This window comes from Poecilia latipinna, unplaced genomic scaffold (genome assembly GCF_001443285.1).
Source record: "Poecilia latipinna isolate Pla-1442-1.1 unplaced genomic scaffold, P_latipinna-1.0 Scaffold226, whole genome shotgun sequence".
Taxonomy (NCBI): domain Eukaryota; kingdom Metazoa; phylum Chordata; class Actinopteri; order Cyprinodontiformes; family Poeciliidae; genus Poecilia; species Poecilia latipinna.
Genome location: NW_015112842.1, coordinates 338,690 through 355,710, shown reverse-complemented (window position 1 = coordinate 355,710; position 17,021 = coordinate 338,690). Strand labels below are relative to the sequence as shown.

General features: G+C 38.2%; 2 long non-coding RNA genes across 2 annotated transcripts in view; both read right to left on the bottom strand.

Moving 5' to 3' along the window:
• The window catches only part of LOC106947157 (uncharacterized), a 75,867-nt gene that overhangs the window by 36,776 nt on the left and 22,070 nt on the right, over positions 1-17,021 (bottom strand). The gene's annotated exons all lie outside the window — the stretch shown is intronic.
• LOC106947158 (uncharacterized) overlaps positions 4,703-17,021 on the bottom strand; it is an 18,303-nt gene continuing 5,984 nt past the window's right edge. Inside the window, exons 2-3 of the long non-coding RNA XR_001424925.1 lie at positions 12,824-12,826; positions 4,703-4,717 (exon numbers count right to left, since the gene is read on the bottom strand). This is a non-coding gene — a long non-coding RNA (uncharacterized LOC106947158). The remainder of the gene's footprint in view (positions 4,718-12,823; positions 12,827-17,021) is intronic.

The window sequence follows — 17,021 nt, the reverse complement described above, 5'->3', positions numbered from 1 at the left end:
TGCTAAGCTAACCATGTGCAATTCCAGAAATAAGCAGTTTTTCTTTGAGAAAACACAGCCAAGAAAACAACTGCCAAAACAGAGCAATTAAAAAAATCCTAATAGTGTGTTTGCTCCAACTAGAGCTGGTGGGAACCTCCTCTCACAAGCTGTTATCTTGATTCCTTCATAATAATTTCTCCCCCATTCTTCAAACTGAGATCTCAGACAGCTGTCTACTGCAAGGCAAAAATAATAACTACTTTCAACATCTCCACATATCTTTTCTTCAGAAAAAGAAAAGAAAAACCAGAACTGTCCCTTTAAGGAGTGATAGCAGTATGGTTTCTTCAGTTAATCTGCCTGATTTGCTTTACACTCGTTATCTTGCCTGGGTTTTTACACTTTCAGTAAATCATCCTCATTCTGTCACATCCATCTGCTGGTCATTAGCTGTTTTCTGTCACCGAGGAATTAGGGAGGGAGACGCTAAGAGCTGAAGTGACTCCGCCGCAGTCTCGGCAGCAACAACCGAGGTGGCTTGTTTTCATATCGCTGACCTTCTTCACACATACGCTGTGATGTATGCGTGATGCTAAGAGCGAGGCCGACGAGCATATGCAGATATTTGACACTTAACTGCTCTGCATCCCAGGCATCTGTCGCAGCCACTAGCTCGTGTTTCCTGTGGGGAGTTGCCATGCGGGTGCTTTGAGTTCAATCTGAGCGGGTTGCCAGATCTGTAGTGCAAACGCTGCCGCGTTATGACACGACTTCCCCCCTGTTTTCATCTCGTTTGTTTACACCTGGCTTTGCGCAGACTAGCTAACGTGAGGTTGGACAGGTTGGTGCTGCAAAGCAGCAAATATTTTGCAGTCAAACTCAGTTTTATTCACATCAACATGAAGAATGTCCACTAGCGGCCGATTGCAGCTACATTTACTCAGTTCAATGACGGATTGGGAGTGAGAAATTACATAATCAGATCACAATATTAAGAAAAGTGGAAATTTAGGGACTTTAAGGACTAAAATGACAACAAAACATAACAAATATCGACCAAAAGAAATGTTTCCAGATCAGTTTCTTTCAATGAAAAACTTCTGTAACTAACAGAAACTGCAGGTGTGAGTCTGGTGAGTTTTTGTTAAAATATGTTTGTTTTCCATTCGGTTGGTAGAAAATCCAGAAATTTTACTCAAGTCAGAGCAGAAGCACTTCATAATAAAATTACTCAAGTAAAAGTAAAAAGTACAGTGCAGTAAAATCCCCCCTTTTTTAAAAAAAACAAAACTTGCTTACGTAAATGTAACTGGTTCTGGTTTTAACCAAAATTCACACCTGCAATGTTTTTGTTAAAATTTCAGAAGTTTTATATTGAAAGAAACTGATTTGGAAAAATGTTTTTTGGCCTTTACTGTCATTTTTGTCCTTAAAATACCAACAATTTATAAGCCTGGCAGCCCGTCAGGCTTATAATACCAGGCTAAATGTGTTTTGTTTATTTTAAATAATTTTTTAATACACCAGTAGCAGTAATAGCAAAGACAGGTTAAGATAGGTTTATAAATAATAAAAGTCAGTAATCTTCAGCAGATAATTAGCTTTTAAAAATATAAAACATTTGATTACGCATACAAAACCTACAGAAAGACGAGTTTTATTTAATCCGCTGCTGTATTTTCTGTTTTATGTACAAAATTTCCTGCCAACTTTTAACATTTTTTAATAAAAAATAAAACTGGACTGAAATGTTACACCTTTCTCTGTATTACATGAGAACTTCTTCATAAAATGAAACTGATTTGATTTGACTAATAAAATTATATTTTAGCACTAAACTGTATTTATGAGTCTTGAGGGCCACATAAGCAGCTCTGGTGGGCCAGATTTGGCCCACGGGCCTCGAGTTTGACACCTGCTTTAGAGGAAAACATCTATTCAGTTTGTAGGAGAAAAGAAATTCAATTTGTAGAGTGAAAATTGGTCATTGTCTCCAGGAAGATTGTTCCATTCAAATTATGACATTGAAACGGCTCTGGTATGAATCTGCAGGCGGCGCAAGGACAAAGCAGAAAAACTCATGAATATGGACTTTTTTTCCCCACTCGATCGTGGTCCAAAAAATAATAAGTCGATGGAAAACGAGCATGAAACTGACAACAAATTGAACGTGTCTCACTCTGGTTGTCGTATTTTAAACAGGACCTCCTGCTGATCGGCTGCAGTCTGGTTGTCATGCTGATAAACAAAAGGCTTTCCAAGGGGCAGTTTTCGCTCCGGCCGGCCATAAACCGTTTGAATCTTTGCACATTTTCATGATGTGCTCATTGACATTTGGATTTCCCAGAATTAGGCGAGGGAGGGTGCCTTTTTTCCCTTTTTTTTTTTTTTTGTCACTTCCCTCTGAGCATGAATTTATAAATTGAAAAACTAGACAAAAATGACCTTAATCCGCTCTCCGTCATTCTGCAGGAAATGTTCGTGCTCTGCAGGGACCGGGTTTACTGCCACCATCTGTTGCGTTTTTCATTAACAGAATCTATTTCTTCATTTACCCGTGCATGCTCAGACAACGCCGCGGATCCCAGGACGACCCTAAATCCCGGATCGGAGAAAGAATGAAAACACCAACTTCCTGCGGAGAAAACGCGCTCCCAGATTAGGGCTGTAATTGCAAGTGTGGACATTAATCACGGATTACGCCGATGACATTTTGTGTTTTTCCAGGTAAAGTCGGGGTTAAAAAAAAATCACCCAGTAAAGCTGACTCAGGATAAACTCATATTCTGTTGCTACACTGTAAAAACACAAAAGTATGTTCATCTAATTTTAATGAAAATATCTCAGCACATTTGAAATAAGACAAAACGAACTTACAAGTAACTTTTCACCAAGATATACCAGCTTGTTTAAAATCAATAATTTCAGTATTGGCAGATTATTGAACTTGTAACAAGACATTTTTCCCATAAGTGAAATCTGCCAATGGAACTAGTACTTTTCCTGCTGAAATTATTTGTAAGTTAGTTTTGTCTTATTTCAAGTGTACTAAAATATTTGCACTAGAACCTGGACAATAATATTTGGTGATATTTTGTGTTTTTGCAGTGTATTGAAAGTAGTTCAGGGCCAAAAAAATAAGATTTTTTAAAATAATAATAAAATGCTAAAGTAAATTCAAATTAGTTCAATCATTAGGAACTAAAGAATTGAAACACACTAAAGAGTTTGTGTAGAGGCACCAAAACTAAACCAAATTTACTTGGTAGGATTTTCTGTTTTTGCAGTGTACTTGTACTTGCTGACAGACAGTTGATGTAAACTTTTCTAGCGGTAAAAATCTACTTTCTGTCCCAGATTTAGAGGTTCCAACAACAGTAAATCTTACTGTTTTTGCAACAAATGGCCGTCTAAAACAACCACTGATAGAGCTTTGTTTTTACCGCGCGCGCTTTATGATGTTTTAAGCAGCACATATTCATCTTTTCTGGGCTCTGCCAAGTTCTGCGGCTCGCGCCGAGAGGCCGCCCGGCCGGCATATATCATGTCGCCGTTCTCGGATAGGTTTATTGATTTTGCACTCCCCTCAGCACCATCTCTCAAACTTTTCTACACCAGAACTAACTGAGACAAATATTTTCCAACTGCTTGAAATAGATCATTAGCCAATTGGAAAAGATGGACCTTAAGCCCTGCAGATCCATAGAAGGGATTAGAAGGAAGGGGAAGAGGAGACATCTGGACACGTTTGCTGTAAACGTTCAATGTAGGGTGAAGAGATTTACTTTTCGCTTTTTGAACTGGTTGTAAATACAATGGAGGTTTGTTATTGATATTTGAGGCTCATATCTTGTTTGGCTATTAATAGTATGCTGGTATATTTGATGTGTCTTGATAATCCCATGTATTTAGGAGCACATGGCATTCAGAGTATTTATGTGTTTAGGTTTTTATGTCAGAACAACGGATTCTGAGAGGGAAATTTCCAATTTTTTAGTCACCATGCACACAAAATTTATTATAAAAAACTTTTTTTTTAGTGTTTCTGAAGCTCAATGTTTGTGGTTTTATTGCAGTAACATTTTAAAATCCTCTAAATACCCAAAACCTAGAAACAGTTCCATGGTGACATACAAAATCTCAGTGAAATTTTACCATTTATTTGCATAAAATTGCCCACATTACACTCCTAAAATCTATAGTCTAGTCACTTTAAAATTAGTTAAAATTTTTATTTTTAATGACTATAGTTAATTTTTATAGTTTTATTTTTGTCATTGGCTATATTTAAGAATTTTCATAAATTATATCAGGTGTAATACAGTATTACACCTGATATAAAAACATCTGCAAGCAGGAAAAGTAAAACAGTAACTTTTCCACCAGTCATTCTTTATGTGCTGCTAGCTTTAGCATTTTAGAGCACCTAAAATATATTTTAAAAGAAACATAAAAAATGGTTTAAGACTTGTTTATGTTGATTACATTTTCAATGAAAAGTGAGTTTGTGTTTTTTATGTTTCATTTTTGGTGTTGAGGTTTATTATAATTTTTTTAGCCAACAATGACAAGTGATTGTTGCCTAACTGAGCTGAGAAACAGAGCAGCAACATGTGGGGGAGGGGAAGTGCCAGTGTCATGTTCATCCAAGCAGATTATATCCCACAGTGGACAATTAACCTTCTGCAATGTTGTTTTCATGCCAGGATTTCTGATCATTACCGGTTAGCTTTAGCTGTTAGCATGTGACATGGCAATTTACATTTAGCATAAACTTTAATAGAAAAAGAAGAAAAATACATTATGTGATCTATATTGTCAATGGAAAGGTCCAAATGTCAGAAAAAGACACTATAGAGACCCTGTTAGCTAACGCACAGATCACTACTTTGACAAAATGCTGTCCTGCTCCGTCAGGCGTCTTTTAATCACAAAGTAGCATAGCTAGCTGCATCTGGAAGCTAGAAAAGCAGCAACATTAGCATTTGTTAATGTTTTAGTTGTTAAATGTCACATGTTCTTCTTTAGCAATAATTCAGAAATCATGTTCAGCTAATTAGCTAAAACTGAGTTGGTTAAGCTGCTACATCTAGATTAGCATACATACCCAATTAAGCTAACATTACACACTAACTTCTCCGTACTTGTTTCCTTCCACCAAGCAGGTAAGGACAAGACAATGAAAGATGCACAAACACAGAGGATTTTTTAGTGCGCTTTGTTGTCTCTGATGCAATTACAGTGTGAATCATTCTGTGCTTTATCTTCCCGTCTCCATGGATTCTGGTCAAACTCCATCTCTCCAAGATGTACAGAAAAAACAGACCCGAGGAGCATGTGCGCCATAAAACAAATAAAAACAAGCAGAAGTCAAAGTGTCATGTTCAATTTTAATTTGTTTCTTGTTATAGTACAAATGCGCACAAAAATGTTCTGCAAGATGAGAGCGGAAAAAAAGGGAAAAACCGACACCTTGAGCCAAATAAATTATGATAGCACATTCCCAGATCACTTCCCCGAGAGTAATCTATGAGGATTTGAAATTAGGCTGCTCTCTGTGCATACTAATTGCAGACAGCCTGGGATAAACATATGATTTCACATTTTTTTAACACAGTTAGTCATTGCCATAAAATGTTTTTTTATTTTTTTTGCGACTCTGCTCCGACTTCAGGCAAGGTCTTTTCTGATCAAGTTAATTACTTTGAGGAGAGCAGACAGAGAGGCTAATTAAGAAATATGTCTAACTGAACTGTGGTCAATGACAGCCCTACTCCTACCACTGGGTTCTGACCTAGATCACTAATGCCTCCTATTTAGGAATTACCACACCACAAATATCCAATCAAACGTCCAGGAATCGCCTCCCGTCGTGGCAGGCGGAGCCGCCATCGCCGCCTGGTTTCCTGGGTGGTGCAGGAAGTCACCAGCAATCAGAGGAGTTCACGCCAAGTTGTTGATTGCTTCAAATTAAGAGTTTAAAGAGAACCGACTGTGTCACGGATGTGGCTCAAACGAAGGCGCACAATAAGACACTTAAATTATAATCAGCGCTTTTGCTGGACAGCGAGACTTTGGACAAGTTTTAATAACCGTTGGTGCAGCTTTAACGACGCTGGGCGTCGGAAAAGTTTCTTTTTATGATGAGATTTTTAGTCAGAAGACAGAGTTTAACTGTTACAAGTGGAGAATATGATGGAGAATTAGGTCTGCACTAAAAAGACATTAAAAATAAATTAAACTGAGAATAAATTCAGAATAAAGTCTGACTTATTTTGATAATATTTTGACTTTATTCAAATTATAAATGAAAAACTCAATTTCAATTTGTGTGATTTATCTTTTTTTTTCTAATTTTTTGCTGAAATGTGGATTTAAAACTCTTCAGTCTGTTGCTTTTTTAAGGATTATTTTGGTTACAGAGACTCCATAAGTATTTATTGTTTATGTTGTTTTGTTTATTAATTTTCATATTCCAGTGTTGAACGTTCATTCGAATTTAAAGTTTATGTTGTTTCATTATTACCATTATATTACTTGAAAATGGTCTCAAAACAACAATATTATCGTTTATTGCAATAACTTCTGGGACAATTTATCGTCCAGCAAAGTTAGTTATTGTGACAGGCCTATATTATGTTTACAGACCTAATTGTACAGAGATTGGATTATTTTAAACATTTGCAGAAAAACATTATTATTTGTCGCTTTGTGTTGGTCACTTAAACTCCCAATAAAACCCGTTGAAATGTGAGGCTGTAACGGGACAAAATGTGAAAAACGTGAAGCGGTATGAATACTTTTGTAACTTTTGCAGAAAAACAAACAATAGTTTGCTGTGAAAACTTTAGCGGCTCGTCCTGCAAAAGACAGGCCCACTGCCATGGCTGAACAAACTTACTCACATGTGATTTTAATCTAATTTCTTATTCAACAGAAGCTCTGTTTTTCCACATTAGCAGAATACAGACAAAGTCCATGAAAACACAGGTTTAGAGCCGCCGACGGCCACTGAATTATTTATGAGCAACGTTTCTGAAAGGTGCATTGGAGGATTTGTGAGCGGGCCGATGCATGTCCGGTGGCCTTATTCCATGGCAGTCCTCTAATGCTTTGATAAATGGCTGTTATCTGCAGCCTTTGGTGTATGACGGCCATCTGCTATGAGCTCCTTAAGGACCAATTGGGAGGCGTTGAGGAATCTGGGTCAGCTCAGGTGGTTGCATTAGGAGGAGAAGGTTGCTGACCGTGAGAAGTCCGCCAATCTCCCCGCGTGACGCGGCGGTGGCGCGGCTGTGACCTCCTTATCGGCGCAGACAGAACTCGGTTTTTCAGTTTGCGCTCGGAGGCTTGCCTTGGAGGGACTGGCTCTAAATCAGGATGGGTTCACCCGCCGCACCGGCGATTCTGCACACTCATCTCCGCAAGAGCACACTGCAAAAACAGACTTTAGCTTTAATTAGAGTTAAAGCAGTTACTTTATTAACTTTGTGGATATTCCTGACAGAATGAGCAAAAATAATTAAACAGAAGCTCACCAATTTCCATTTGAATGACTTATCGTTTTTGTTTACAGTGACTTTATAAATAACTTTAGTTACTGATTCATGTTTGTTTTCCAATGTTAAATATTCATTAGAATTTAAACTTTACTGATCTTAAAGAATGTGTTCTTGTATTATTATTCCATTATTACTGACATTAAAGTTTTGAAAAAAAAAAAGAAATCAGGCTTAAAATTGGTGATTTTTCCGGGGGAAAAAAATCTTTTTTTTTTTTTTTCCAAAAGACGATTTAGGCACACAAAAAAAATCACTTTTGGCAAAAAAAAAAAAAAAAAAGGTGGTGATATGTTGCTTGTTACCTAATAATTTTAAATAATTCAATTATAAAATTTAGGACGACAGACTGATTTCCAAGCCTTCATGAAGTATTTTAAGATTTTATGGTTTTTAGAAAATAATTATTCCATTTTCTGGAGGGGATTTAAATACATATAACTTCAATAAAAACAAAAAATATAAAGTTATAAAAGATAAAAACTAGTAAACTTTACATTTTGTTGAGCGCCAACCTAAGTCAAATATGTTGTTTCATTTATTATGATTGTAAATCAACTTAAACAGGTGTAGATTTAAAGGCACTCAGTGTTTCGGCTGTTTTTCACTTTTCTGGAAGTTTGTTCCAGATTTGAGGTGCATAGAAGCTGAAAGCGTTCATTTCATGGAGTAGATTTTAGTAGTTTTTTGTTTTTGCAGTTCGTCTCTGAAGCGGTAGACTTCATTTGGTGAGCTCACACCTGCGTACGTTCAGCTTACCAACGGCAGGAAGTGATTAATTGGATTTCCTTAAAGCTGCCGTCTGGAGATGATTTCTGTTTCTGTGTATCTGTGCGGAGATGCAGAATGATTAAAAGTGCGGCGGCGGAGACGCCGCGGCTCCCCGGCGACCGCGGCTGTCGGAGCGTTTCCAGGTGGATGGATTGAGTGGTAACCGGAGGCAGAGAAAGCACTAAATGGTTAAGTAGGTTTGTTTGTTCCTCAGGGGTTCGGAGCCTTTCCTGGACCAACAGATGAGACCAGCCGGGCAATTAATCATCCCGGTATTGGCACAAAGGATCCAGAACCAGTCAAGGACAGCTTAGAGACGCATTAGGCCGAGTCCCGCGGTCCCCAGGCGCAGCCGACCCTGCTGGGATCCGGGTAAACCAGGGGCGTCCAAAGTGAAGCCCCACAATGATACAACCAGCCAGTCTTTTTATTTTTAGATTTAATCAGGGCAAAATTATCAGACAAAAATTAAAACCTTGCAATTGGCTCTGCACTTTTCAGTAAAAGTGGCCTAAATCTTGCTTTTATTGCTCAGATTTGACAAATTTGCAGTCGAGACCTTTGAAAATTTGAAAACGTGGGCTTTTGTCTTTAACAAGACAACCCTGCAAAACTCTTTACAATTTGGATCTACAATAAAAAGCCCTCCAACAAAAACTAAAGCAACTTTACTCATCTGAAGGTGACCTGTGGTGCTTCCTTGAACAGCTTAGGATAGATCTATGGTCCTTACAAAACATGTTCATTACATTTTCTGCACTAAATCCTTCTTAGATAACGAGATTTTAGCCTGCTCAGAAAATGGATGCAAACAGACGCACAACTACACGTCCCTGAAAAGCATTAGTAGAGCCTCCTGCACAACCAACAAGACTGCAGGAAGTGGTTTCTGGATGGCAAGTCAACAACAAAACACTTGTCTCTTCCAGCAGCCATTGTATAGCGCATAAAACCAGCTGACCAAACGTGCTGGAGATCCGGTTTGGTTGCTAGGTTACAACGGAACTCTGTTATGGTTGCTAGGTGACACGGCAGCGCCTGTTAATTTGGGATTTTACATTTTTGAAAGGGCTCATTTTCCAGACACCAAAAAGCTTAAACTTTTTATCAAAATAAATAAATAACGGTTTGGTAAGCACTTGGATTATTTTTAGAAGCGGTTAATGTGAATTTTTCTTTTCCTCCCTTATTGTTTTTGGCTTGCAAGTCCCTTTGCTTCATGTTAAAGCTTGAATCTCCCTGACCAGACTTTGGAAGCTCTTCTAGTGACTCTGTCTACCGTCAACCCTCCCTTGTCAGTGAACAGGAAGTTGATGCGTGTTCCCTCATATCGACAGCGGCTGCCATGGCTTTAATCATCCTGCGCAATAAATCTCAATCAATTCAACTCAGAGGATGCGGGACACGTGCAGATGGTACGGGCTGATAGTCCTGACACGTTGTGACTGAATCAAACGTCGACACAATCAGCCTCTCTCCCACCCGGCCGTCCTCCTTTTTTTCTTCTAGGACGAGGATCCATGAAGCGGCACTCTCACTAATCTGCGCCATCAGAGTGCCATGTAATCAGAGCAAGAATCATCCGCCTCCGTTTCCCAATGTCAAGCCTTGACAGTGATATGAGGACTTATTAGTTTAACAGGAAACATAAACAAATCACAACCACTTAGCGGAGCGATCATTTCAGCAGCACTCAGCGGACATCTTCTGCGAGATACCAAAATTGAGACCGCGTCCGGGTGGGAGAGGGGGGATTGGATTGTACAGCGACGGCGGTGAACAGGTGGCTCCGTCGGCCATTTGCCAACACACGCTTGGCACCAAATGGAATAAAATGACGAAACAGATGTTCTGCTGTGCTGCGCCTTGATTTGAGTGGTGCTTATGCTGTTAAAGCCTACTGGAGTGCAGTTCTGGTGAAAAGTTTACATACAGTCATCATGGCCATGAATGTCATTAACTTCGGCCTCTTCAGGATGTATTTAAACATCTTTTTCCCCAGAGTGGAATGATTATACAGCCCACAACTTAAATGAGTTTAAAAGACAGGAATTTATTAAGATTATCTCTCATCAGCTCAGTCAAAAAAGTACATATACACCCACTAATGAAGGGGTTTCCAAAGTGAGGGGGCAATTAAAAAATTATACAAATTTGCCCCGTAGATGCAGGTGGAGACTTTTAAAATTGTTAACATAATTTTCTTACACAGGAAATTATAAAGTACAACCCAAATAAATTTTTTTCTCTTTTCAGAACCGAGTTTTGACAAAAGGTAAAAGCAAGTTTATCCAGAATCTGCCAACACTAGAGCACAGGTGTCAAACTCCAGCCCTCTGCTGTCCTGCAGGTTTTAGATGTGCCACAGGTACAAAACGCTGGAATGAAACGGCTTCATTACCTCCTCCTTGTTTGGATCAGTTCTTGCTAATGACCCAATTATTCTATTCAGGTGTGGTGCAGCAGAAGCACATCTAAAAGTTACAGGACAGCGGCCCTCTAGGACTGGAGTTTGACCCCCCTGCACTAGAGACTTTATTTCGGTTGCATTTACCCAGAATGCCATGCGCTGTAGTCCACTTCCTGCTTTTGGAGCGGTCTCTGGTCTGCTTGGTGTTCACATATGCATTCGAACTGCACCAGAGTTCACTTCATCTGAACCGAGACCGAGGTTTGTAGGCAAACTAGACTTTGCTTTTTTGGTCGATTGTGCGTTCACATCTCCCCAACTGAACTGGACTTTCCAGGCAAATGGCCTGAAGTTGGATTAAAGCGGACTAAACAAGATATTGACCCTCTGTGGATTAAATAAAACGTACAACAAACTGAAATTTCTGCACACAATCCTTGATTTATGACACAAAAGGTTCAAATCAATCACTAAAAGTCCAAGACTCTTGACTGAAACCAGTAAGTCCGATGGGAGGACTCCGACTTCCTTACTGGCCTGACAGACGTGTTGATGGAGACGTAAGGCAGCTGATCCAAGGCAAAACGAGGGGAACAGAGAGCGCCAGCGTTGCAGAACTGCTTGTGTCAGTATCTTTGGCCTTCGTTGGGACGACATCGCAGTCCAATGTTTTGCCAAAAGTCATTGACCTCTTCCCTCGGAGGCAATCGAGCTGCATTTAATGGCGGTTAGCAGTCATGCTGCTGTAAATCTGCATGACTGTGAGTCAGTAATAACATTTACAGCCAGAGATGAGTCACTCTCAGCCTCGAAGGATATCGCGACGCTCCTCCCACCGCAGCGACGGTCCCAGGGAAGAGCCTTCGGATGATCAGCTAATAATTGCCATTTTGATTTGGATATGTTTTTAAGGGAGGAGGAGGAGGAGGAGGAAGTCGGGGTCCTGAAAGCCTGTAATGACGGCGGACGGCGTGGATGACTGTGAAATTGATGCGACCTTGAAAAGATCTGGAGACAGCGAGAGTCTGCCTGGTAATTACGGTGAAAACGTGTGTAACTAACTACCATGTTCGGGGCTGCCAATGAGCACGGGCTCCCTGACCAGGCACCACACTCAATTACAGGGGAGAGGGACGAGGAGAGGGAGGAACCGGGGTCATTTTCCCCTTCGGTGACCTTCAGACTAATGCGGCCCAGGAGAGGCAGCTATTTTCTGATTCTCCCTGGATGATGTCCGCACGCTCTCAGAGAGGCCTTTTCTCTCTCCTCCACCACATCTGATACAGGTGTGGATGAAGGGGAGACTCAGTGAGAAAAAAGCCAAATTAAATCATCCACTATCTCCAAAACAAAAAAATACCAGCGACATTAAATCGAGAAGGTTTTCTAAGGGAAGCCACACTGGAAAAACTACCAGAAAAATACAAAACACATAATTTGCCAAGTATTTTGGTGACGTCTCAACTCATACCAATATTTTTCATACGTTACAAGTGCTTGTTTCTAGTAACTAGCAAATTATTTCACTTGTATGACGAAATTTTTCCCACATTTTAAGTGAAATTATCTGCCAGTGAGGGGAGTTTTCTTTTCTATGTTGGATCAAATTGCAACAAACCGCTAACTAAAAACCTAGATGTGCTAACCCTAAAGCACTAATCATAAACATTAGCTATGCAAACAGCAAAACCCCAAACCAACACACTATTTAGTGGAAGCTAATGCTAATGCTAATGTACCGGCTTCAATTCAGAATACACTGACATTATAATTTAGATTTTCTTCAATGACCTTAAGTCTTGCACTTATGTTTATATCCTTTTCTGCAGTTTTATTTTTAGATGGTTTTAAAATGTTTTTGGGTAAAAAACAGAGAACCTGAGAGGAAACAGAAAAGATGCGTACAGTTTTCACCAGAACATTAATATTTTGAGTTCTTAACAGTTGACAACCAAAACTTTAACAAAAATGTCAAACTTTATTCATCTGAAAGTTTGCAGGTTAAGTAAATTAGCAAAAAAAAACATATGCTAAAGCTAATGCTAACATGCTAACTTCAATTCAAGATGCATTGTGATTATAATTTACATGTTTTTTTAACAGCCTTAAAAGTTGTATTTGTTTATTATTCTGAAAGTTTACAGAACAGTCAAGTAAATTAGTGAGAACATAAGCTAAGTGCAGAAACACTAGGTGAAAAATTAGCTCCACTATTAGCATATTAGCAGATATAGCCCAGGTTACAAAAGTTGAATATAATCCTTTATTAGTATATTAGAACATTTTGAATTAAAAAAGAGGTTTGAATTCTTCTAAATGTCACTAAAATCTCTGGAAGAGTCGTGAAATAAGAAGTAGTAAAATATTAAAGAAGATAAAATGCCTACAAAGCAGCCAATAAATAACTTTTATCTAATAAAAGTGGAAAAACATAAATATATATACTATAACAAGACCTAATGTGATCAGGAGAAAAAACTAAATCTCTTAAAGTGTGGATACAACACAGAACAAATCGTATCTGTGCGGTTTCTTTGTTTTCCTGTAAATATATTCTGACCCCAGATATGCATGAAATGGCGAGAATGACATGAATATATACTGCAAATCTGGTGTGAAATTACTACAAAAAGGGACAGAAATGGTTGCAAAAAGGTGTAAAAGGACCACAAGTAAACAATGAATGCAAAGCACTCAAAGCGGGGTTAACACTTCAGGAATAGGATGAAAACAAGCGAGACAGAACATGATTGTAAAGAGGAAAAAAGAAATTATCGCAAAGAAAGAAAAGCCTTGAATCACGTCAGCCTGTTTGGTTCCTTTCTGCCTCTTTCAGTTTGCAGGTCATGGTTTTCTTTGGGAAATTATTCAATAAAAGAAGAACTATATTTTACCTTTTCAGTTATTTGAAAATGTAAGTTTATTTCACCGCTTAAGATAGTTTGGCTCCTTGGATGAATGAAAACATTTTTATTTCATTTTATTCACTTAACTTTAGTATTAAGAAGCTTCGATGCCAAATTTAGCTTCCAGAACAGCATTTCTGTTACCATTAGTGCTAAGATGCACGTCCTAAAACTAGGCGATAAAAATTTTATAAAAATAGTTTTTATTTTTAACATTTTTAAAAAATAAGTGTTTTTAAATGGTTTTTTTCAAATGTAATTTTTTTTACATTCAAAAAATATAAAATAAAAATAAATCAAAAATTAAAGTTTTTAAAATTTCATTAAAAAAATAAACAATTTTAAAAATGTAATTAAATTTTTCAAAATAAAGTTATCACAAATTTTATTTTATAATAAAATTTTAGTATTACGATAAACAACAATATTGTTATTTTCAGACCATGTTCTAGTAACTATGTTATTGGTATAAATAATGGTAGAAAACCTTCTCAAAGATCAATGAACTTTAAATTTTAATTAACAAAAGACATTTTAAAAATACAAATTAAACAGCAAACAAATTACATATGTATTACATAATATTACAACTTTATTCTTGTAATATTTCAACATTCTCAGAATATTTAGATTTTATTCTTGTAACATTACGACTTTTCTCGTATTTTTATCATTTTAATCTTGTTGCCGTAATACTCCATTGTACAAAACAGAAGGATTGATAAGACTTTTAGCTGCTTCCATTCACTAATGCTTTACATGACACTTGTGTCGCTCACTAAAGCTCATCTGGTCACAGTTGCGACGATGCTGGTCAGAATTGGAGCAAATCATTAATACCTAAAGGCACAACGTGACAACATTTTCTCCTAACTGGAGATATAATAAGTAAAGTTAAGCGTTCATGCCTAAGTTTGTAACACCATGCATCTAGTCTTTGAAAATAAAAATAAAATAGTAGCACTACAGCTGGAGAGTAGATAGTGATGATATACGATCTTTATATGTACAGATCAAGTTTAATCCAGTCTGCAGATTAAACACGTCACATGTTCTTTATTTTGGCATCTGAAAACGTGTTTGTGTATCTTATTCTGTCCAACTGAAGCGAAGGAGTGGAGCTTCTTCCTAATGAGTGTTGATGTGCCTTCCTGTTGAGGCAAACCAACGCCGCTTCATTTTCCCGCAGCAGATGAAGTGACTCAGAGTGGAACATGATCTCCACAAGGCGGCTGTTTATTTAAAGTTGATTGGCACGGCAAGCTAAAGTTTAGAAATGTCTGAACATAATTAGGAGGATGATTAAATTATTTTCTAATCGCGGGCCCAAAGCTCATGCCGCGTTAATGAACTTTGCCTTCTAACTTTGAAGCCCGAAACAGATTGTCCATCTGCACGACGCCATATGTGACTGGAGGCTGCTGCCGAAAGCATCAGGCTCCGTTTGGAGGCAGCGCCGGTCCAAACGGCGACGCGCAGCATCTGCAGACGGCTGACGCAGATTTATATTAACTGATTTATTGGGAGAAGCAAACAGTCGGCGTAATAAAGTTAGTCTGAAGCAACACTGTAACTCTGAAGCTTGAGTGAAATCATCCCTATGATTAATAGGTGGCTTTTCATCGCCATATGGTGCAGAAACGCAGTTTGGTGGTGGAGAGCCTCAGATCAGTTCTGGACTGCAAAAACAAACTATTACACCAAGTACTTATGGTCTAGTTTCTAATGCAAGTATCTTAGTAGACTTGAAATGAGACAAAACTAACTTACAAGCAACTTTTCAGCAAAAACAAGCTGTTATAAGTCAATAATTGCATAAAAAAGTGAAATAATTGGCAGATTATTTCACTTAAACTCTAATCTAAAAGGCAGAGACCCTCAATCTTTTGTGTTTTTCAGCTTTTTGTGATTAATGGACTTTGTACAGCGTGTTTTATAAATGGTGATAAAATATTTGAGGCTAAATAATAGAGAAATCCAGTATGGTGTAGTTTAGACATATTTTATGCATTTCACCAAGGGGTGTTTTGTTTGGACCCCCATTAGCCATTTCCATAACGATGGCTTCTCTTCCTGTGGTCCACATCATAAAAAACAATTACAGAAACGGTTAACATGATATTAGTCTTTTCATTCACACCAGTCCTGTTTCATTTAATCCAACTCCAGTCCATTTATCTAAAAACTCCGGTTCGCCAACTCTGGTCTACCTACGAACTTCAGTTTCTGTTCGGTTGAAGTGAACTCAGGTGCGGTTCGGATTATATGTGAACGCCAAGCGGACCAGAAACCGCTCCAAAAGGAGGAAGTGGACTACTTTGCAGGGTATTCTGGGTAAATACAACCAAAACAAACAAGCTAAACTCGCGCGAGTAGGAGAAATGGCTTGCTGTCTTTTTCCAAAGACAAAAAAAGAAATCCTAAAACCACTCAAATCCGACACTACTCCATTTTTATTTACATCTTATGAAGAAGGAAGTTGAGCTCTGTGTCTTTTTTAGAGGCTTCTGCGTCATTTCCTTCACTAGTTTTTGGTGCAGCGCCCCCACAGGCGAGGAGGGGAACAGATTTTTCAGAAGTTTGGCTTGTTTGACTCTGTGCAATGTGAAAGAAAACCACAGCAGCTAAAAATTTAACAAATGATGCAACTTTGGTCCCAAATTGAACCAAATTTACAGGACTAGCAAGAGGGAAAACCCCTTTATTCTGAAAAGTCCTGTTGATAATTTCTCTTAAAAACAGCAGATCATTTAAGAGAAAAAAACAAGATGTGAATTGGGTAGATAAAGAGGTAAATAATTCCTCGTTTGAAGAATCTGTATTTTTGAGTCAAATCCTGCATTTTGACATCAATGCTGGGATTTAAAAACCACAGAAGGATAAAATTGTTTGACATTTTATGAATCACTGGACATGTGTTCATTCATTTTGGCAGTGACCATGCCCACACAGTCACACGTAAACCTGTTTACTGGAGCTAAAAAACAGGGGTGTTGGTGGCGGCGAGGTCGTTAGGTGACAGGAGGTTGGTTTCAGGAAGACAACATGTTCACAGCTCACATTTCCTATTACATAAATGGGTTTGATGGCTGCTGCCTTGAAAACGACTGGAATCTGATCGGTTTGGTTTTGGCTTTATTGCCATTTGCAGTCAGATTATGTTAAATTTAGGTTTTTGTGTAATTTCTTCTTTTTATTTTGCTTCGGGATGAGAATTGTACGACTTTCTCTGGGGATTAAATATGCACATCTGAGGCAATTTTACAGGTTTGTGCTTTTTTTTTCCATCTCACATTTTATCCAGATTGGTTTCCTCCAAAATTACCGAGTTAAAAAAAAATGCTGAAAATATTGTTTTTCCTGTTTTTCCTTACAAAATCCTACCGTGAAAAA